The sequence below is a fragment of the Cherax quadricarinatus genome, chromosome 55 (genome assembly GCF_038502225.1).
Source record: "Cherax quadricarinatus isolate ZL_2023a chromosome 55, ASM3850222v1, whole genome shotgun sequence".
In the NCBI taxonomy this organism is placed as follows: domain Eukaryota; kingdom Metazoa; phylum Arthropoda; class Malacostraca; order Decapoda; family Parastacidae; genus Cherax; species Cherax quadricarinatus.
In genome coordinates this window covers 24727815-24752272 of record NC_091346.1, presented here as the reverse complement: position 1 = coordinate 24752272, position 24458 = coordinate 24727815, and the positions used below count along the sequence as shown (strand labels likewise).

Here is a 24458-nt window from a genome sequence, read left to right as displayed (position 1 = left end):
CACTAGACTGTAGGACAGTGGCTTGAAGATGTGGAGTGAACACTAGACTGTAGGACAGTGGCTTGAAGATGTGGAGTGAACACTAGACTGTAGGACAGTGGCTTGAAGATGTGGAGTGAACACTAGACTGTAGGACAGTGGCTTGAAGATGTGGAGTGAACACTAGACTGTAGGGCAGTGGCTTGAAGATGTAGAGTGAACACTAGACTGTAGGACAGTGGCTTGAAGATGTGGAGTGAACACTAGACTGTAGGGCAGTGGCTTGAAGATGTGGAGTGAACACTAGACTGTAGGACAGTGGCTTGAAGATGTGGAGTGAACACTAGACTGTAGGACAGTGGCTTGAAGATGTGGAGTGAACACTAGACTGTAGGACAGTGGCTTGAAGATGTGGAATGAACACTAGACTGTAGGACAGTGGCTTGAAGATGTGGAGTGAACACTAGACTGTAGGGCAGTGGCTTGAAGATGTAGAGTGAACACTAGACTGTAGGACAGTGGCTTGAAGATGTGGAGTGAACACTAGACTGTAGGACAGTGGCTTGAAGATGTAGAGTGAACACTAGACTGTAGGACAATGGCTTGAAGATGTGGAGTGAACACTAGACTGTAGGACAGTGGCTTGAAGATGTGGAGTGAACACTAGACTGTAGGACAGTGGCTTGAAGATGTGGAGTGAACACTAGACTGTAGGACAGTGGCTTGAAGATGTGGAGTGAACACTAGACTGTAGGACAGTGGCTTGAAAATGTGGAGTGAACACTAGACTGTAGGACAGTGGCTTGAAGATGTAGAATGAACACTAGACTGTAGGACAGTGGCTTGAAGATGTAGAATGAACACTAGACTGTAGGACAGTGGCTTGAAGATGTAGAATGAACACTAGACTGTAGGACAGTGGCTTGAAGATGTAGAATGAACACTAGACTGTAGGACAGTGGCTTGAAGATGTAGAATGAACACTAGACTGTAGGACAGTGGCTTTCAGATGTGGAGTGAACACTAAACTGTAGGACAGTGGCTTGAAGATGTAGAGTGAACACTAAACTGTAGGACAGTGGCTTGAAGATGTAGAATGAACACTAGACTGTAGGACAGTGGCTTGAAGATGTGGAGTGAACACTGGACTGTAGGACAGTGGCTTGAAGATGTGGAGTGAACACTGGACTGTAGGACAGTGGCTTGAAGATGTGAACACTGGACTGTAGGACAGTGGCTTTAAGATGTGGAGTGAACACTGGACTGTAGGACTGGCTTAAAGATGTGAACACTGGACTGTAGGACAGTGGCTTGAAGATGTGGGGTGAACACTGGACTGTAGGACAGTGGCTTGAAGATGTGAAGTGAACGCTGGACTGTAGGACAGTGGCTTGAAGATGTGGGGTGAACACTGGACTGTAGGACAGTGGCTTGAAGATGTGGGGTGAACACTAGACTGTAGGACAGTGGCTTGAAGATGTGGAGTGAACACTAGGCTATAGGACGGTGGCTTGAAGATGTGGAGTGAACACTAGACTGTAGGACAGTGGCTTGAAGATGTGGGGTGAACACTAGACTGTAGGACAGTGGCTTGAAGATGTGGGGTGAACACTGGACTGTAGGACAGTGGCTTGAAGATGTGGGGTGAACACTGGACTGTAGGACAGTGGCTTGAAGATGTGGGGTGAACACTGGACTGTAGGACAGTGGCTTGAAGATGTGGGGTGAACACTAGACTGTAGGACAGTGGCTTGAAGATGTGTAGTGAACACTAGGCTATAGGACGGTGGCTTGAAGATGTGGAGTGAACACTAGACTGTAGGACAGTGGCTTGAAGATGTGGGGTGAACACTAGACTGTAGGACAGTGGCTTGAAGATGTGGAGTGAACACTAGACTGTAGGGCAGTGGCTTGAAGATGTAGAGTGAACACTAGACTGTAGGACAGTGGCTTGAAGATGTGGAGTGAACACTAGACTGTAGGGCAGTGGCTTGAAGATGTGGAGTGAACACTAGACTGTAGGACAGTGGCTTGAAGATGTGGAGTGAACACTAGACTGTAGGACAGTGGCTTGAAGATGTGGAGTGAACACTAGACTGTAGGACAGTGGCTTGAAGATGTGGAATGAACACTAGACTGTAGGACAGTGGCTTGAAGATGTGGAGTGAACACTAGACTGTAGGGCAGTGGCTTGAAGATGTAGAGTGAACACTAGACTGTAGGACAGTGGCTTGAAGATGTGGAGTGAACACTAGACTGTAGGACAGTGGCTTGAAGATGTAGAGTGAACACTAGACTGTAGGACAGTGGCTTGAAGATGTGGAGTGAACACTAGACTGTAGGACAGTGGCTTGAAGATGTGGAGTGAACACTAGACTGTAGGACAGTGGCTTGAAGATGTGGAGTGAACACTAGACTGTAGGACAGTGGCTTGAAGATGTGGAGTGAACACTAGACTGTAGGACAGTGGCTTGAAAATGTGGAGTGAACACTAGACTGTAGGACAGTGGCTTGAAGATGTAGAATGAACACTAGACTGTAGGACAGTGGCTTGAAGATGTAGAATGAACACTAGACTGTAGGACAGTGGCTTGAAGATGTAGAATGAACACTAGACTGTAGGACAGTGGCTTGAAGATGTAGAATGAACACTAGACTGTAGGACAGTGGCTTGAAGATGTAGAATGAACACTAGACTGTAGGACAGTGGCTTTCAGATGTGGAGTGAACACTAAACTGTAGGACAGTGGCTTGAAGATGTAGAGTGAACACTAAACTGTAGGACAGTGGCTTGAAGATGTAGAATGAACACTAGACTGTAGGACAGTGGCTTGAAGATGTGGAGTGAACACTAAACTGTAGGACAGTGGCTTGAAGATGTAGAATGAACACTAGACTGTAGGACAGTGGCTTGAAGATGTGGAGTGAACACTGGACTGTAGGACAGTGGCTTGAAGATGTGGAGTGAACACTGGACTGTAGGACAGTGGCTTGAAGATGTGAACACTGGACTGTAGGACAGTGGCTTTAAGATGTGGAGTGAACACTGGACTGTAGGACTGGCTTAAAGATGTGAACACTGGACTGTAGGACAGTGGCTTGAAGATGTGGGGTGAACACTGGACTGTAGGACAGTGGCTTGAAGATGTGAAGTGAACGCTGGACTGTAGGACAGTGGCTTGAAGATGTGGGGTGAACACTGGACTGTAGGACAGTGGCTTGAAGATGTGGGGTGAACACTAGACTGTAGGACAGTGGCTTGAAGATGTGGAGTGAACACTAGGCTATAGGACGGTGGCTTGAAGATGTGGAGTGAACACTAGACTGTAGGACAGTGGCTTGAAGATGTGGGGTGAACACTAGACTGTAGGACAGTGGCTTGAAGATGTGGGGTGAACACTGGACTGTAAGACAGTGGCTTGAAGATGTGGGGTGAACACTGGACTCTAGGACAGTGGCTTGAAGATGTGGGGTGAACACTGGACTGTAGGACAGTGGCTTGAAGATGTGGGGTGAACACTAGACTGTAGGACAGTGGCTTGAAGATGTGGAGTGAACACTAGGCTATAGGCCGGTGGCTTGAAGATGTGGAGTGAACACTAGACTGTAGGACAGTGGCTTGAAGATGTGGGGTGAACACTAGACTGTAGGACAGTGGCTTGAAGATGTGGAGTGAACACTAGACTGTAGGATGGTGGCTTGAAGATGTGGAGTGAACACTAGGCTATAGGACGGTGGCTTGAAGATGTGGAGTGAACACTGGACTGTAGGACAGTGGCTTGAAGATGTGGAGTGAACACTAGACTGTAAGACAGTGGCTTGAAGATGTGGAGTGAACACTAATCTGTAGGACAGTAGCTTGAAGATGCGGAGTGAAGACTAGACTGTAAGACAGTGGCTTGAAGATGTGGAGTGAACACTAGGCTATAGGACGTTGGCTTGAAGATGTGAACACTGGACTGTAGGACGGTGGATTGAAGATGTGGAGTGAACACTAGACTATACGACGGTGGCTTGAACATGTGAACACTGGACTGTAGGGCAGTGGTTTGAAGATGTGGAGTGAACACTAGACTATAGGACGGTGGCTTGAAGATGTGGAGTGAACACTAGACTATAGGACAGTGGCTTGAAGATGTGGAGTGAACACTAGACTGTAGGGCAGTGACTTGAAGATGTGGAGTGAACACTAGACTATAGGACAGTGGCTTGAAGATGTGGAGTGAACACTAGACTATAGGACAGTGGCTTGAAGATGTGGAGTGAACACTAGACTATAGGACAGTGGCTTGAAGATGTGAACACTGGACTGTAGGACAGTGGCTTGAAGATGTGGAGTGAACACTAGACAATAGGACAGTGGCTTGAAGATGTAGAGTGAACACTAGACTATAGGACAGTGGCTTGAAGAAGTGAACACTAGACTGTAGGATGGTGGCTTGAAGATGTGAACACTGGATGGAGGACAGTGGATTGAAGATGTGTAGTGAACACTGGACTGTAGGACAGTGGATTGAAGATGTAGAGTGAACACTAGACTGTAGGACAGTGGCTTGAAGATGTGGAGTGAACACTGGACTGTAGGAGAGTGACTCGAAAATGTGAACACTGGACTGTAGTACAGTGGCTTAAAGATGTGGCGTGAACACTAGACTGTAGGACAGTGGCTTGAAGATGTGGAGTGAACACTGGACTGTAGGACGGTGGCTTGAAGATGTGGAGTGAACACTGGACTGTAGGACAGTGGCTTGAAGATGTGGAGTGAACACTAGACTGTAAGACAGTGGCTCGAAGATGTGGAGTGAACACTGGACTGGAGGACAGTGGCTTGAAGATGTGGAGTGAACACTGGACTGTAGGACAGTGGCTTGAAGATATGGAATGAACACTAGACTAAGACAGTGGCTCGAATATGTGGAGTGAACACTGGACTGTAGGACAGTGGCTTGAAGATGTGGAGTGAACACTAGACTGTAGGACAGTGGCTCGAAGATGTGGAGTGAACACTGGACTGGAGGACAGTGGCTTGAAGATGTGGAGTGAACACTGAACTGTAGGACAGTGGCTTGAACATGTGGAGTGAACACTAGACTGTAGGACAGTGGCTTGAACATGTGGAATGAACACTAGACTGCAGGACAGTGGCTTGAACATGTAGAGTGAACACTAGACTGTAGGACAGTGGCTTGAACGTGTAGAGTGAACACTAGACTGTAGGACAATGGCTTGAAGATGTGGAGTGAACACTAGCCTGTAGGACGGTGGCTTGAACATGTGAACACTAGACTGTAGGACGGTGGCTTGAACATGTGGAGTGAACACTAGACTGTAGGACGGTGGCTTGAACATGTGGAGTGAACACTAGACTGTAGGACAGTGGCTTGAAGATGTAGAGTGAACACTAGACTGTAGGACAGTGGCTTGAAGATGTGGAATGAACACTAGACTGTAGGACAGTGGCTTGAAGATGTGGAGTGAACACTAAACTGTAGGACAGTGGCTTGAAGATGTGGAATGAACACTAGACTGTAGGACAGTGGCTTGAAGATGTGGAGTGAACACTAGACTGTAGGACAGTGGCTTGAAGATGTGGAGTGAACACTAAACTGTAGGACAGTGGCTTGAAGATGTAGAGTGAACACTAGACTGTAGGACAGTGGCTTGAAGATGTGGAGTGAACACTAGACTGTAGGACAGTGGCTTGAAGATGTGGAGTGAACACTAGACTGTAGGACGGTGGCTTGAAGATGTAGAATGAACACTAGACTGTAGGACAGTGGCTTGAAGATGTAGAATGAACACTAGACTGTAGGACAGTGGCTTGAAGATGTGGAGTGAACACTAGACTGTAGGACAGTGGCTTGAAGATGTAGAATGAACACTAGACTGTAGGACAGTGGCTTGAAGATGTGGAGTGAACACTAGACTGTAAGACAGTGGCTTGAAGATGTGGAGTGAACACTAGACTGTAGGACAGTGGCTTGAAGATGTGAACACTGGACTGTAGGACAGTGGCTTTAAGATGTGGAGTGAACACTGGACTGTAGGACTGGCTTAAAGATGTGAACACTGGAATGTAGGACAGTGGCTTGAAGATGTGGAGTGAACACTAGACTGTAAGACAGTGGCTTGAAGATGTGGAGTGAACACTAGACTATAGGACAGTGGCTTGAAGATGTGGAGTGAACACTAGACTATAGGACAGTGGCTTGAAGAAGTGAACACTGGTTGTTAGGTAAGACACATATGCAACAGTTAGGTATCTTTATTATGAAACGTTTCGCCTACACAGTAGGCTTCTTCAGTCGAGTACAGAAAAGTTGATAGAAGCAGAAGATACTTGAAGACGATGTAATCAGTCCATCACCCTTAAAGTTTTGAGGTGGTCAGTCCCTCAGTCTGGAGAAGAGCATTGTTCCATAGTATGGAACAATATGGAGATGAAGTGACAGGATGGAGCTTTATATAGCGCCAAGAGGTGAGACGTAGGTCACTAGAAGAGGTAAGAACTCAGATGTTGAGAGGTCAGGTCCCTCTCAAATCCAGCCGCTCTCACTAGTGGAAGTTGTCGATGTTGATTTACAACTTCCACTAGTGAGAGCGGCTGGATTTGAGAGGGACCTGACCTCTCAACATCTGAGTTCTTACCTCTTCTAGTGACCTACGTCTCACCTCTTGGCGCTATATAAAGCTCCATCGTGTCACTTCATCTCCATATTGTTTCATACTATGGAACAATGCTCTTCTCCAGACTGAGGGACTGACCACCTCAAAACTTTAAGGGTGATGAACTGATTACATCGTCTTCAAGTATCTTCTGCTTCTATCAACTTTTCTGTACTCGACTGAAGAAGCCTACTGTGTAGGCGAAACGTTTCATAATAAAGATACCTAACTGTTGCATATGTGTCTTACCTAACAACCTGTCGGTATTTTATACCATTTTAATGTTCAAGTGAACACTAGACTGTAGGACAGTGGCTTGAAGATGTAGAATGAACACTAGACTGTAGGACAGTGGCTTGAAGATGTAGAATGAACACTAGACTGTAGGACAGTGGCTTGAAGATGTAGAATGAACACTAGACTGTAGGACAGTGGCTTTCAGATGTGGAGTGAACACTAAACTGTAGGACAGTGGCTTGAAGATGTAGAGTGAACACTAAACTGTAGGACAGTGGCTTGAAGATGTAGAATGAACACTAGACTGTAGGACAGTGGCTTGAAGATGTGGAGTGAACACTGGACTGTAGGACAGTGGCTTGAAGATGTGGAGTGAACACTGGACTGTAGGACAGTGGCTTGAAGATGTGAACACTGGACTGTAGGACAGTGGCTTTAAGATGTGGAGTGAACACTGGACTGTAGGACTGGCTTAAAGATGTGAACACTGGACTGTAGGACAGTGGCTTGAAGATGTGGGGTGAACACTGGACTGTAGGACAGTGGCTTGAAGATGTGAAGTGAACGCTGGACTGTAGGACAGTGGCTTGAAGATGTGGGGTGAACACTGGACTGTAGGACAGTGGCTTGAAGATGTGGGGTGAACACTAGACTGTAGGACAGTGGCTTGAAGATGTGGAGTGAACACTAGGCTATAGGACGGTGGCTTGAAGATGTGGAGTGAACACTAGACTGTAGGACAGTGGCTTGAAGATGTGGGGTGAACACTAGACTGTAGGACAGTGGCTTGAAGATGTGGGGTGAACACTGGACTGTAGGACAGTGGCTTGAAGATGTGGGGTGAACACTGGACTGTAGGACAGTGGCTTGAAGATGTGGGGTGAACACTGGACTGTAGGACAGTGGCTTGAAGATGTGGGGTGAACACTAGACTGTAGGACAGTGGCTTGAAGATGTGTAGTGAACACTAGGCTATAGGACGGTGGCTTGAAGATGTGGAGTGAACACTAGACTGTAGGACAGTGGCTTGAAGATGTGGGGTGAACACTAGACTGTAGGACAGTGGCTTGAAGATGTGGAGTGAACACTAGACTGTAGGGCAGTGGCTTGAAGATGTAGAGTGAACACTAGACTGTAGGACAGTGGCTTGAAGATGTGGAGTGAACACTAGACTGTAGGGCAGTGGCTTGAAGATGTGGAGTGAACACTAGACTGTAGGACAGTGGCTTGAAGATGTGGAGTGAACACTAGACTGTAGGACAGTGGCTTGAAGATGTGGAGTGAACACTAGACTGTAGGACAGTGGCTTGAAGATGTGGAATGAACACTAGACTGTAGGACAGTGGCTTGAAGATGTGGAGTGAACACTAGACTGTAGGGCAGTGGCTTGAAGATGTAGAGTGAACACTAGACTGTAGGACAGTGGCTTGAAGATGTGGAGTGAACACTAGACTGTAGGACAGTGGCTTGAAGATGTAGAGTGAACACTAGACTGTAGGACAGTGGCTTGAAGATGTGGAGTGAACACTAGACTGTAGGACAGTGGCTTGAAGATGTGGAGTGAACACTAGACTGTAGGACAGTGGCTTGAAGATGTGGAGTGAACACTAGACTGTAGGACAGTGGCTTGAAGATGTGGAGTGAACACTAGACTGTAGGACAGTGGCTTGAAAATGTGGAGTGAACACTAGACTGTAGGACAGTGGCTTGAAGATGTAGAATGAACACTAGACTGTAGGACAGTGGCTTGAAGATGTAGAATGAACACTAGACTGTAGGACAGTGGCTTGAAGATGTAGAATGAACACTAGACTGTAGGACAGTGGCTTGAAGATGTAGAATGAACACTAGACTGTAGGACAGTGGCTTGAAGATGTAGAATGAACACTAGACTGTAGGACAGTGGCTTTAAGATGTGGAGTGAACACTAAACTGTAGGACAGTGGCTTGAAGATGTAGAGTGAACACTAAACTGTAGGACAGTGGCTTGAAGATGTAGAATGAACACTAGACTGCAGGACAGTGGCTTGAAGATGTGGAGTGAACACTAAACTGTAGGACAGTGGCTTGAAGATGTAGAATGAACACTAGACTGTAGGACAGTGGCTTGAACGTGTAGAGTGAACACTAGACTGTAGGACAATGGCTTGAAGATGTGGAGTGAACACTAGCCTGTAGGACGGTGGCTTGAACATGTGAACACTAGACTGTAGGACGGTGGCTTGAACATGTGGAGTGAACACTAGACTGTAGGACGGTGGCTTGAACATGTGGAGTGAACACTAGACTGTAGGACAGTGGCTTGAAGATGTAGAGTGAACACTAGACTGTAGGACAGTGGCTTGAAGATGTGGAATGAACACTAGACTGTAGGACAGTGGCTTGAAGATGTGGAGTGAACACTGGACTGTAGGACAGTGGCTTGAAGATGTGGAATGAACACTAGACTGTAGGACAGTGGCTTGAAGATGTGGAGTGAACACTAGACTGTAGGACAGTGGCTTGAAGATGTGGAGTGAACACTAAACTGTAGGACAGTGGCTTGAAGATGTAGAGTGAACACTAGACTGTAGGACAGTGGCTTGAAGATGTGGAGTGAACACTAGACTGTAGGACAGTGGCTTGAAGATGTGGAGTGAACACTAGACTGTAGGACGGTGGCTTGAAGATGTAGAATGAACACTAGACTGTAGGACAGTGGCTTGAAGATGTAGAATGAACACTAGACTGTAGGACAGTGGCTTGAAGATGTGGAGTGAACACTAGACTGTAGGACAGTGGCTTGAAGATGTAGAATGAACACTAGACTGTAGGACAGTGGCTTGAAGATGTGGAGTGAACACTAGACTGTAAGACAGTGGCTTGAAGATGTGGAGTGAACACTAGACTGTAGGACAGTGGCTTGAAGATGTGAACACTGGACTGTAGGACAGTGGCTTTAAGATGTGGAGTGAACACTGGACTGTAGGACTGGCTTAAAGATGTGAACACTGGACTGTAGGACAGTGGCTTGAAGATGTGGAGTGAACACTAGACTGTAAGACAGTGGCTTGAAGATGTGGAGTGAACACTAGACTATAGGACAGTGGCTTGAAGATGTGGAGTGAACACTAGACTATAGGACAGTGGCTTGAAGAAGTGAACACTGGTTGTTAGGTAAGACACATATGCAACAGTTAGGTATCTTTATTATGAAACGTTTCGCCTACACAGTAGGCTTCTTCAGTCGAGTACAGAAAAGTTGATAGAAGCAGAAGATACTTGAAGACGATGTAATCAGTCCATCACCCTTAAAGTTTTGAGGTGGTCAGTCCCTCAGTCTGGAGAAGAGCATTGTTCCATAGTATGAAACAATATGGAGATGAAGTGACAGGATGGAGCTTTATATAGCGCCAAGAGGTGAGACGTAGGTCACTAGAAGAGGTAAGAACTCAGATGTTGAGAGGTCAGGTCCCTCTCAAATCCAGCCGCTCTCACTAGTGGAAGTTGTCGATGTTGATTTACAACTTCCACTAGTGAGAGCGGCTGGATTTGAGAGGGACCTGACCTCTCAACATCTGAGTTCTTACCTCTTCTAGTGACCTACGTCTCACCTCTTGGCGCTATATAAGCTCCATCCTGTCACTTCATCTCCATATTGTTTCATACTATGGAACAATGCTCTTCTCCAGACTGAGGGACTGACCACCTCAAAACTTTAAGGGTGATGGACTGATTACATCGTCTTCAAGTATCTTCTGCTTCTATCATCTTTTCTGTACTCGACGGAAGAAGCCTACTGTGTAGGCGAAACGTTTCATAATAAAGATACGTAACTTTTGCATATGTGTCTTACCTAACAACCTGTCGGTATTTTATACCATTTTAATGTTCAAGTGAACACTGGACTGTAAGACGGTGGCTTGAAGATGTGGAGTGAACACTAGACTATAGGACGGTGGCTTGAAGATATGGAGTGAACACTAGACTATAGGACAGTGGCTTGAAGATGTGGAGTGAACACTAGACTGTAGGGCAGTGGCTTGAAGATGTGGAGTGAACACTAGACTATAGGACAGTGGCTTGAAGATGTGGAGTGAACACTAGACTATAGGACAGTGGCTTGAAGATGTGAACACTGGACTGTAGGACAGTGGCTTGAAGATGTAGAGTGAACACTAGACTATAGGACAGTGGCTTGAAGAAGTGAACACTAGACTGTAGGACGGTGGCTTGAAGATGTGAACACTGGACTGTAGGACAGTGGATTGAAGATGTGAACACTGGACTGTAGGACAGTGGCTTGAAGATGTAGAGTGAACACTAGACTATAGGACAGTGGCTTGAAGAAGTGAACACTAGACTGTAGGACAGTGGCTTGAAGATGTGAACACTGGACTGTAGGACAGTGGATTGAAGATGTGGAGTGAACACTAGACTGTAGGACAGTGGCTTGAAGATGTGGAGTGAACACTAGACTGTAGGGCAGTGGCTTGAACACGTGGAGTGAACACTAGACTATAGGACAGTGGCTTGAAGATGTGGAGTGAACACTGGACTGTAGGACAGTGACTCGAAAATGTGAACACTGGACTGTAGGACAGTGGCTTGAAGATGTGGAGTGAACACTAGACTGTAGGACAGTGGCTTGAAGATGCGAACACTGGACTGTAGGACAGTGACTCGAAAATGTGAACACTGGACTGTAGGACAGTGGCTTGAAGATATGGAATGAACACTAGACTGTAAGACAGTGCCTCGAAGATGTGGAGTGAACACTGGACTGTAGGATAGTGGTTTGAAGATGTGGAATGAACACTTGACTGTAAGACAGTGGCTCGAAGATGTGGAGTGAACACTGGACTGTAGGACAGTGGCTTGAAGATATGGAATGAACACTAGACTGTAAGTCAATGGCTCGAAGATGTGGAGTGAACACTGGACTGGAGGACAGTGGCTTGAAGATGTGGAGTGAACACTGGACTGTAGGACAGTGGCTTGAAGATGTGGAGTGAACACTAAACTGTAGGACAGTGGCTTGAAGATGTGGAGTGAACACTAGACTGTAGGACAGTGGCTTGAAGATGTGGAGTGAACACTAGACTGTAGGACAGTGGCTTGAATATGTGGAGTGAACACTAGACTGTAGGACAGTGGCTTGAAGATGTGGAGTGAACACTAGACTGTAGGACAGTGGCTTGAAGATGTGGAATGAACACTGGACTGTAGGACAGTGGCTTGAAGATGTGGAGTGAACACTTGACTGTAGGACAGTGGCTTGAACATGTGGAATGAACACTGGACTGTAGGACAGTGGCTTGAACATGTAGAGTGAACACTAGACTGTAGGACAGTGGCTTGAAGATGTGGAGTGAACACTAGACTGTAGGACAGTGGCTTGAAGATGTGGAGTGAACACTAGACTGTAGGACAGTGGCTTGAAGATGTGGAGTGAACACTAGACTGTAGGACAGTGGCTTGAAGATGTGGAGTGAACACTAGACTGTAGGACAGTGGCTTGAAGATGTGGAGTGAACACTAGACTGTAGGACAGTGGCTTGAAGATGTAGAGTGAACACTAGACTGTAGGACAGTGGCTTGAAGATGTAGAGTGAACACTAGACTGTAGGACAGTGGCTTGAAGATGTGGAGTGAACACTAGACTGTAGGACAGTGGCTTGAAGATGTGGAGTGAACACTAGACTGTAGGACGGTGGCTTGAAGATGTAGAATGAACACTAGACTGTAGGACAGTGGCTTGAAGATGTAGAATGAACACTAGACTGTAGGACAGTGGCTTGAAGATGTGGAGTGAACACTAGACTGTAGGACAGTGGCTTGAAGATGTAGAATGAACACTAGACTGTAGGACAGTGGCTTGAAGATGTGGAGTGAACACTAGACTGTAAGACAGTGGCTTGAAGATGTGGAGTGAACACTAGACTGTAGGACAGTGGCTTGAAGATGTGAACACTGGACTGTAGGACAGTGGCTTTAAGATGTGGAGTGAACACTGGACTGTAGGACTGGCTTAAAGATGTGAACACTGGACTGTAGGACAGTGGCTTGAAGATGTGGAGTGAACACTAGACTGTAAGACAGTGGCTTGAAGATGTGGAGTGAACACTAGACTATAGGACAGTGGCTTGAAGATGTGGAGTGAACACTAGACTATAGGACAGTGGCTTGAAGAAGTGAACACTGGTTGTTACGTAAGACACATATGCAACAGTTAGGTATCTTTATTATGAAACGTTTCGCCTACACAGTAGGCTTCTTCAGTCGAGTACAGAAAAGTTGATAGAAGCAGAAGATACTTGAAGACGATGTAATCAGTCCATCACCCTTAAAGTTTTGAGGTGGTCAGTCCCTCAGTCTGGAGAAGAGCATTGTTCCATAGTATGAAACAATATGGAGATGAAGTGACAGGATGGAGCTTTATATAGCGCCAAGAGGTGAGACGTAGGTCACTAGAAGAGGTAAGAACTCAGATGTTGAGAGGTCAGGTCCCTCTCAAATCCAGCCGCTCTCACTAGTGGAAGTTGTCGATGTTGATTTACAACTTCCACTAGTGAGAGCGGCTGGATTTGAGAGGGACCTGACCTCTCAACATCTGAGTTCTTACCTCTTCTAGTGACCTACGTCTCACCTCTTGGCGCTATATAAAGCTCCATCGTGTCACTTCATCTCCATATTGTTTCATACTATGGAACAATGCTCTTCTCCAGACTGAGGGACTGACCACCTCAAAACTTTAAGGGTGATGGACTGATTACATCGTCTTCAAGTATCTTCTGCTTCTATCAACTTTTCTGTACTCGACTGAAGAAGCCTACTGTGTAGGCGAAACGTTTCATAATAAAGATACCTAACTGTTGCATATGTGTCTTACCTAACAACCTGTCGGTATTTTATACCATTTTAATGTTCAAGTGAACACTGGACTGTAAGACGGTGGCTTGAAGATGTGGAGTGAACACTAGACTATAGGACGGTGGCTTGAAGATATGGAGTGAACACTAGACTATAGGACAGTGGCTTGAAGATGTGGAGTGAACACTAGACTGTAGGGCAGTGGCTTGAAGATGTGGAGTGAACACTAGACTATAGGACAGTGGCTTGAAGATGTGGAGTGAACACTAGACTATAGGACAGTGGCTTGAAGATGTGAACACTGGACTGTAGGACAGTGGCTTGAAGATGTAGAGTGAACACTAGACTATAGGACAGTGGCTTGAAGAAGTGAACACTAGACTGTAGGACGGTGGCTTGAAGATGTGAACACTGGACTGTAGGACAGTGGATTGAAGATGTGAACACTGGACTGTAGGACAGTGGCTTGAAGATGTAGAGTGAACACTAGACTATAGGACAGTGGCTTGAAGAAGTGAACACTAGACTGTAGGACAGTGGCTTGAAGATGTGAACACTGGACTGTAGGACAGTGGATTGAAGATGTGGAGTGAACACTAGACTGTAGGACAGTGGCTTGAAGATGTGGAGTGAACACTAGACTGTAGGGCAGTGGCTTGAACACGTGGAGTGAACACTAGACTATAGGACAGTGGCTTGAAGATGTGGAGTGAACACTGGACTGTAGGACAGTGACTCGAAAATGTGAACACTGGACTGTAGGACAGTGGCTTGAAGATGTGGAGTGAACACTAGACTGTAGGACAGTGGCTTGAAGATGCGAACACTGGACTGTAGGACAGTGACTCGAAAATGTGAACACTGGACTGTAGGACAGTGGCTTGAAGATATGGAATGAACACTAGACTGTAAGACAGTGCCTCGAAGATGTGGAGTGAACACTGGACTGTAGGATAGTGGCTTGAAGATGTGGAATGAACACTAGACTGTAAGACAGTGGCTCGAAGATGTGGAGTGAACACTGGACTGTAGGACAGTGGCTTGAAGATATGGAATGAACACTAGACTGTAAGTCAATGGCTCGAAGATGTGGAGTGAACACTGGACTGGAGGACAGTGGCTTGAAGATGTGGAGTGAACACTGGACTGTAGGACAGTGGCTTGAAGATGTGGAGTGAACACTAGACTGTAGGACAGTGGCTTGAAGATGTGGAGTGAACACTAGACTGTAGGACAGTGGCTTGAAGATGTGGAATGAACACTGGACTGTAGGACAGTGGCTTGAATATGTGGAGTGAACACTAGACTGTAGGACAGTGGCTTGAAGATGTGGAGTGAACACTAGACTGTAGGACAGTGGCTTGAAGATGTGGAATGAACACTGGACTGTAGGACAGTGGCTTGAAGATGTGGAGTGAACACTTGACTGTAGGACAGTGGCTTGAACATGTGGAATGAACACTGGACTGTAGGACAGTGGCTTGAACATGTAGAGTGAACACTAGACTGTAGGACAGTGGCTTGAAGATGTGGAGTGAACACTAGACTGTAGGACAGTGGCTTGAAGATGTGGAGTGAACACTAGACTGTAGGACAGTGGCTTGAAGATGTGGAGTGAACACTAGACTGTAGGACAGTGGCTTGAAGATGTGGAGTGAACACTAGACTGTAGGACAGTGGCTTGAAGATGTGGAGTGAACACTAGACTGTAGGACAGTGGCTTGAAGATGTAGAGTGAACACTAGACTGTAGGACAGTGGCTTGAAGATGTAGAGTGAACACTAGACTGTAGGACAGTGGCTTGAAGATGTGGAGTGAACACTAGACTGTAGGACAGTGGCTTGAAGATGTGGAGTGAACACTAAACTGTAGGACAGTGGCTTGAAGATGTGGAGTGAACACTAGACTGTAGGACAGTGGCTTGAAGATGTGGAGTGAACACTAAACTGTAGGACAGTGGCTTGAGGATGTAGAGTGAACATTAGACTGTAGGACATTGGCTTGAAGATATCAAATGAACACTAGCCTGTAGGACGGTGGCTTGAACATGTGAACACTAGACTGTAGGACGGTGGCTTGAACATGTGGAGTGAACACTAGACTGTAGGAGGTCAATACTAAATATGTGAATAAGAGCATAGTGCATTGTCTATAACTGAAGTCTGTGATGGTTCTGATAGTTGCCTTTTGTTGTTTAATGATTGATTTGAGATGCATAGCTAAGGTAGAAAGAATCCCAGACGAAGTCTCTAAGTCAGGTTTGGGTAACTTGGAGAAAAGTTATGTTAGTAACATAGATTAGAGGAACATGTTAGTAAATTTTTTGAGAATATACCTACTGTATTGTTTTTGATACTGAAAGTTTTTAGACATGAGCTGGATATCAGCATGAAATTAAAATTTGTTGTGTATGAGAAGATGTAAGAATTTGGCCTTTTCTTATTTCTCTATTTCGGATCTTTTAGTTTTTATATAACATTGCGGACATGGCTTATTCCTAAGCATTATATAGATGTTTTAACTCTATTATATTAAGGGTGAAATTATTTGAATATCTTCCTGTTTCCATAAAATCGGAAAGGATTTCATGTAATGGGATATGTTTACCCCCTACGTAATGTTATGTTTAAAACAAGATAAATTAACACGGTAATTATATGAGTTTTAATTAACTAATCTCTGTAAATTGCCATCAGTCTAATGGTTTTAATCATAGCCATAAAATCTAAAGGGGTGGACAGGTAAGCCAGCGGAAGGCCTCGGTCAGATGATTAAAAGCTCTAGCTGCGGGTCATCGTATGACTAAGACCCTCGTCAGGAAATACTTGTCCTGCTTCCTGACAAACCTTACCTAACCTAACATAATCACTGTAGTGACAACACTATATTCATGGGATGTGCACTAAACCCACATGGGTCATACAGTTGTAGTGACAAGACAAGCTACCAACATGGGGATATGGAACTCCTTCTGTGGGCTTCTTATTCTATCATATCTACTTGTCTCTCGCTGATAGTTAGAATGTTAACAGTTCATTTTAACTCCAATCAGTACCCTTTTTTAGATACATAAACTTAGAGAACCCCACAGCACCCTGCCAGGCCTCCCATTCCCCAGCCCCAACAAATTTCCCCAGAATACAGTGCTTGAGAGGAAACTGAAGGTCTGGTACACCAACACACTGATGGAATAACGAATAAGAGAGAGAAGTGGCATGAAAGAATCACAGAGGAATCACCAGATATCATAGCTCTCACGGAAACCAAGCTTACAGGAATGATGACAGTATTTCCAGCTGGTTATCAGATCCTGAGGAAAGACAAGAGGGAATAGAGGAGGTGGAGGAGTTGCACTACTCATCAAAAACCAATGGAATTTTGAGGAGTTGGTAAGGGGAGACAGAGGAGAAGCAAAGGGTTATATAATAGTAACACTTCAGACCGGAGGTCCCAAGGTGGTAATTGCAGTAATGTATAACCCACCACAGAATAGCAGGAGGCTAAGACATGAATATGATGAGTGTAACAGAGACATGGTCGACAAACTGGCTGAAGTGGCAAGAAGGGCCCACGTGGGCAGAGCAAAGCTACTGATTGTGGGTGACTTCAGTTACAAGGAAAACTTGGAGCCACACGGGGGACCAGAAACATGGAGGGCTAAGATGATGGAGGTGCTACTGGAAAACTTCATGCATCAACACGTTAGGCACACTACCAGAGAGAGAGAGTGAGGGTGACGACGCTCCAGCAAGACTAGACCTTATATTCAGCTTGAGTAGTTCAGATATTGAAGACATCACCTAAGAAAGGCCCCTCGGAGCTAGTGATCACGTCGCCCTGAGCTTCGAATACGTAGTTATTAGTGGAGATGGAAGCAGGAAGGGCAGGACGAATGAGGCCAAATTACGAAAGAGGTGACTACACAGGCATGAGGAACTTCCTACACAAGGTACAATGAGAAAAAGAATTGGCAAGGAAATCAGTAAATGATATGATGGAATATGTGACAACAATATGCAAGGAAGCAGAGGAGAGGTTCTGTGGATTCTGAGAGAGGGAGCAGAGGTGCTCTGTGTACCACTAACAACAATCTTCAACACATCTATCGAAACAGGGCAACTACCTGAGGTGTGGAAGATAGCAAATGTAGTCCCAGTTTTTAAGTAAGTAGACAGACAGGCAACACTAAACTATAGACCAGTGTCACTGAGATGTATAATATGCACAGTCGTGGAGAAGATTATCAAGAGAAGAGTGGTGGAGCACCTAGAAAGGAATGAGCTTATTCACGACAACCATCACGGGTTCAGGGAAGGGAAATCCTGTGTCACAAACCTACTGGAGTTCTATGAAAAGTTGACGGCGGTAAGGCAAGAGGGGGGGGGGTAGATTGCGTTTCGTTGGACTATAAGAAGGCTTTTGACACAGTTCCACTCAAGAGATTAGTGCAAAAGCTGGAGGATCAGGCAGGTATAACAGGGAAGGCACTGCAATGGATCAGAGAATACATAAGAGGAAGGCAGCAGCGAGTCATGGTACGTAGCGAGGTGTTAGAGTGGGTACCTGTAGCGAGGTGTTAGAGTGGGTACCTGTAACGAGCGGGGTTCCACAGGGGTCAGTCCTTGGACCGGTGCTGTTTCTGATATATGTGAATGACATGACGGAAGGGATAGACTCAGAAGTCTCCCTGTTTGCAGATGATGTGAAGCTGATAGGGAGAATTCAATCGGATAAGGATCAAGCAGGACCACAAAGGGATCTAGCAACTGGCAACTGGCTCCTAGAGTTTAATCCCACAAAGTGCAAAGGCATGAAGATAGGGGAAGGGCAAAGAAGACCGCAGACAGAATACGGTCTAGGGGGCCAGAGACTGCATACATCACTCAGGGAAAAGGATCTTATAATACCGAGCACATCTCCTGAGACACACATCAACCAAATAACCTCTGCAGCATATGGGCGACTAGAAAACCTAAGCATAGCGTTCCGACACCTCGGTAAGGAATCATTCAGGACCTTGTACACAGTGTACGTCAGGTCCACACTGGAGTATGCAGCACCAGTTTGGAACCTACACCTGGTCAAGCATGTCAGGAAATTAGAGAAAGTGCACAGGTTTGCAACGAGACTAGTCCCGGAGCAAAGGGGTATGTTCTACAAGGAAAGGTTAAAGGAAATCGACCTGACTACACTGGAGGACAGGAGAGAGAGCGGGGACATAATAACGACATATAAAATACTGCAAGGAATTGACGATGTGGACAAAGACATGATGTTCCAGAGATGGGACACAGCAATAAGGGTCACATTTGTAAGTTGAAGACTAAGATGAGTCACAAGGATGTTGGGAATTATTTCTTCAGTCATAGAGTTGTCAGGAAGTGGAATAGTCTGGAGAGTGATGTAGTGGAGGCAGGATCCATACATAGCTTTAAGTAGATGTATGATAAGGCTCATGGAGCAGGGAGAGAGTGACCTAGTAGCGACCAGTGAAGAGGCTTGGCCAGGAGCTATGAATCGACCCCTACAACCACAATTAGGTGAGTACATACACGCACACACATCTAGCCAAGCACGTAAAGAAACTAGAGAAAGTGCAAAGGTTTGCAACAAGACTAGTCCCAGAGCTAAGAAGTATGTCCTACGAGGAGAGGTTAAGGGAAATCAACCTGACGACACTGGAGGACAGGAGAGATAGGGGGGACATGATAACGACATATAAAATACTGAGAGGAATTGACAAGGTGAACAGAGACAGAATGTTCCAGAGATGGGACACAGCAACAAGGGGACACAGTTGGAAGTTGAAGACACAGATGAATCACAGGGATGTTAGGAAGTATTTCTTCAGTCACAGAGTAGTCAGGAAGTGGAATGGTTTGGGAAGCGATGTAGTGGAGGCAGGATCCATTCATAGCTTTAAGCAGAGGTATGATAAAGCTCATGGTTCAGGGAGAGTGACCCAGTAGCGGCCAGTTAAGAGGCGGGGCCAGGAGCTATATATATATTATATATATGATATATATTATATATATATATTATATATATATTATATATATATATATATATATATATATATATATATATATATATATATATATATATATATATATATATATATATATATATATATATATATATATATATATATATATATGTCGTGCCGAATAGGTAAAACTGGTCAATTAGTAAGAACTCGTTTAAAATTAAGTCCTTTCTAAAATATTCTCTTATACGTTTAAAGATATATTTTTTTCATTAATGTTAATGTAAAAATTTATAATTTTGCACCAAAAGAACCTTAGAAAACTTACCTAACCTTATTATAACAAGAACAATTTATTTTAGCCTAACCCAACTAAATATATTTTAGATTTGTTTACAATAATTTAATACTAAACAAACACAGTGAAATATATTTTTTTCGTTAGGTTCAGAATGATTTTGGAGAAATTATTGCATACATAAATTTTCGCTTGTCCTATATGGCAAGGTGAGCGTTGCTATTTAAGCCAAGATCGCAAGTTCTGCCTATTCGGCACGACATATATATATATATATATATATATATATATATATATATATATATATATATGTATATATATATGTATATATATATGTATGTATGTATGTATGTATGTATGTATGTATGTATATATGTATATATGTATGTATTGGAGGTAGTAGGTTGGTAGACAGCAACCGCCCAGGGAGGTACTACCGTCGTGCTAAGTGAGTGTAAAACAGAGACCTCCAATTGTTTTACATGATGGTAGGGTTGCTGGTGTCTTTTCTATGTCTCATGAAATTGCAAAGTTTCAGATACATCTTGCTACTTCTGCTTACATTGAGGTCACACTATACGTGCATGTACAGTCATATATATATATATATATATATATATATATATATATATATATATATATATATATATATATATATACATATGTGCGTATATATATAAATATAGCACTCGCCATTTTCCGCCAATGTCTGTCTTTCCGAAAGTACGCAGATATCACATTGCAAATGACTTATGAACTGGAACATGCTTACCCTTCCTTAAGAGTGCAGGTACTACTGCTGACAAGCAACAAACCTTAATAGTGAAAGCAAAACAGATTAGGTGACTGCATTATTGCTTATTTCAGTCTCACAGTGAGTTTCTGTACACTACTAATCAATTTGTTTTGTTAGGTATTTACTGCATATTATTTTCAAAATATCTGTATCAGTGCTAGTGATTTGTGCTTGTTCCCTTTAGCTCAGTGAATGACTGTGCTGAGGCTGAGCAGCAAATGTGTCATGCATGCCTCATCTTATTTAAATGGTCTTCATAGTTTTGTAAATGAATGAGTCACAGTGCAATAAAGTCGCATTATTTTTTTCTGCTATGTGGCCCTCGGTCACCACTTGGAATATGTCGCACGTCATACACACTGATACTTACCTCTCTAAGCCCCAATAAGGCCCATACAGGGACTTTGTACTCAGTAAGAGGCTTTCATTACCTCCAGTTTGATGTTCATGTGTTGTGGCTGACATCATCTGGGGTTGCCTCAGTTGTCCAGCCCAGAGTTTTCATCCTGTGACAATCATGTGTATGAAGATTGAGACACTTATGCAGCATATGGGAATCTTTATTCAGGAAACGTTTCGCCACACAGTGGCTTCATCTGTCCAATACAAAGAGGAAGGCGTAAGGAGAGGAGGAGTATGAGGTAATCAGTCCCTCAGCCTGGAGTCGATGTGTTCAGTCCATCAATCTTGTAGACTGAACATATCGACTCCAGGCTGAGGGACTGATTACCTCATACTCCTCCTCTCCTTACGCCTTCCTCTTTGTATTGGAGTGATGAAGCCACTGTGTGGCGAAACGTTTCCTGAATAAAGATTCCCATATGCTGCATAAGTGTCTCAATCTTCAACTTGTCGGTTTTTCAAACCATTCATCACAATCATATGTATGCCGAGAGTTGAAGTATCTTTTGGTGTATATACATCAGGTGATTCGGGACGGTGCAACCTTCACTGTACTTTTTTTGTTATACATAATGTAGGGTCATGTTCCAACACTTCATCTTCCTGTTCCGGAGTAAATGACAAATGATAAAGTTTGTTTCTAGTAAGAATGGTTTACACATGTATCCGAAAAAAATAACATTATTGAGATGCTTTGTAGAAAACCTCCTGGTTATGCACAGCATTTCGGGGCCTGGACGAAACATTTCTAAAGTGTCACTACCTTAAATGGGCGTTGGCTATCGCCTGTGGGGGGGGGGGTTATCTCTCACAGGATGGCATGTTAGTTCCTAGATGACTCTCACTCTCTATTACTCAGACTAAGATCCTGCTTTTCTTCCTGAGGAATATTTCTAGTTTCCCCGTGGACCTTCTTCGGAGCTACGTACTGGGGAGTATCTAATACAGCTTTGCTTATCTTCTCTGGGATCTTTATGTTGTGGCAGTGGGAAAACCTGCCTCATTGTGACCATATTCAAGATGGAGCTCAGGTCATCTCTGGGGCTTGCCCCTTTGTTCAACCCAGGCGGGTTTCCACAGCGACCCTCTGATACATCACAACTTCCGCAAGTTCTTCTTCTTGTTGATGAATCTTTTGGAGATGTCTTCAGCAGCTTCATCAAGGTTGTTATTTTCATCGTGACGAGATGCACCACCAGTTTGTGGCTATGCTATTTGTTCTCCATTCAGTGCCCTGAATCTTCATTCATGTCTGTTGACCTCTTTTTCACAATCTTAATGGTAACGTGTCTGTGTGATCTACCACTGCAACATTCTAGTGTCTACTATGATTATTGCAAAGGACAGGCTTCCTCATTCTCCTCTTCATGTTGTCCCTCTTTTCCCACATCTTCCCACAATGATTGAATGAATGCTTCATTCTCACCACTCTTTAGTTCTTTGTTCACCAAACAAGCAGTTTTACTCCTGCTAGATACAGAAGTTTCTATTTCAGCAGGCGGGGGTCTCTATAATGGACTAAGCATCCACCACAGAATCTTTTTTATGTATTTCACGTGCCTGGTCATCATTTCTGGCTTGCTTTTCCATCCAGGTTGTTCAGGTACTCCTGCACCATCATGCTTTCTCCATTTATACGGTGCATCCACCTTGTATGTGGGGCTTTCATCTTGTATGTGAGGCCTCCACGTTGTATATGGGACCTTCACCTTGTGTATGGGACCTCCACCTTGTATATGGGGCCTCCACCTAGCAATGCAGCCTCTGAGTGGTTAACATTCAAAGGTCCCAGTGGTCAGTACATCCATGGGTTGATGAGGCCCTTCCCTGCACTTCCTCACTGCTTCTTAGATGTGAGGGCTTTTTTCTCCTTGTTTTTCTCCCACAGGTACATATACAGGCCTGATTCCCTGGACACACTCAGGCTCCTCTTCTTACAATGCCTTCCAGGGGCTGCTTGGATATCTGTCTCCCAGGGCCGACACCTCTTTCTGGCCAAGGTTTTATCAGGTAACTAAATTTGTGGGTATCCCTGTGGTAGATGACTGACGGTGTGATCCTCGTAACTGCGTGCACTACTACTCATTACAGCATTCAGTTAATTAAGCCCTGTATCAGCAATTATCTAGATTATTCTATCCTTTAGTTGCTACACACAGTATAGAAATCACTCACGTTGCATGGGCTGTACATAGACTGGAACCACTCGTATGGGGTCCATATTTTCCTCCAGATGTCCGAGGCCATTGCGACCGAATTCTACAAATTTTTCACTTAATTCCCTCCCTTGTCCAGTTTTGGTCCTGCCTCTAAGCCATAGTAGGCATGTCTACCAGCCTAAAAGCTTTGGAGTGCCTTTCCTCTGGATGGACAGGGAACGTCCCATAAGGTTAACTTAATCTCTGTGTTCACCATTGGTAGGCCATCCATGTATGCTTGTGGGGTGAGACTCGATGTGATTACGCTCACGTGTTGGCCTTCTGTTACTTGCTTTGGTGCTAATATTTTCATACAACGGCAAGGACTTCCGAACTCACAAGATGAAATTAAATATGGCTTACCGTGTTCTGCTGTTTGTGGCCTTGCTCAGGATTAGGTGTAGATATCCGCGTATATACCCTCTTAGATATCCAGCACAAACATTACCTGCCTGAGGAATTGTCCCTCGTTCTTCACAGACTCTTACCTCATGGATACACTCACATGAGTCCTCTGATTAGCTTCTACCTTTTTTTTTGGATACAGTTGGTACGATTCCCGATGGGCCTATTAGGGCCACACCACGAAAAAAATGACATTAATAAAAATGTTTTTCTGCATCCAAGGTCTTGGGAGAACCAGTTTTTACCACCTCACACAGCTGTTGCTTCTATTGACCTGTCCTTCGGTGGCATAACTTATCTTGACCATAACCAGCTATGTTATCCGGTGATACAGGCCTGATACAGAGTACATATCGGACGTACAGAAAGAATATCAGTGTGAATAATGTTTGGCTTATTCCAGGTGGGCCATTAAGGCTGTGATAAAAAAAAATGCGTCTTTTGTTAGAGTTAAAATTCAGTTTTATATCAAGTGGGGCAAAATATATACAGTAAACCCTATCATAACATGCACGGTATAGTTCTGAAAATTGGCACCTTTTGAAAAATGGCTTAATGTGAAGTGAAGACAATTTTGGAAAAAAATGAGTATATATTCCGTACAGCTCTAAATTTGCCAAACAACGTTTTTTTCAGTAT

General features: G+C 44.4%; 1 protein-coding gene across 5 annotated transcripts in view; it reads left to right on the top strand.

Annotated features, from left to right (window-relative positions):
* The window catches only part of LOC128698978 (uncharacterized), a 254009-nt gene that overhangs the window by 168784 nt on the left and 60767 nt on the right, over nucleotides 1-24458 (top strand). The window lies entirely within an intron of this gene.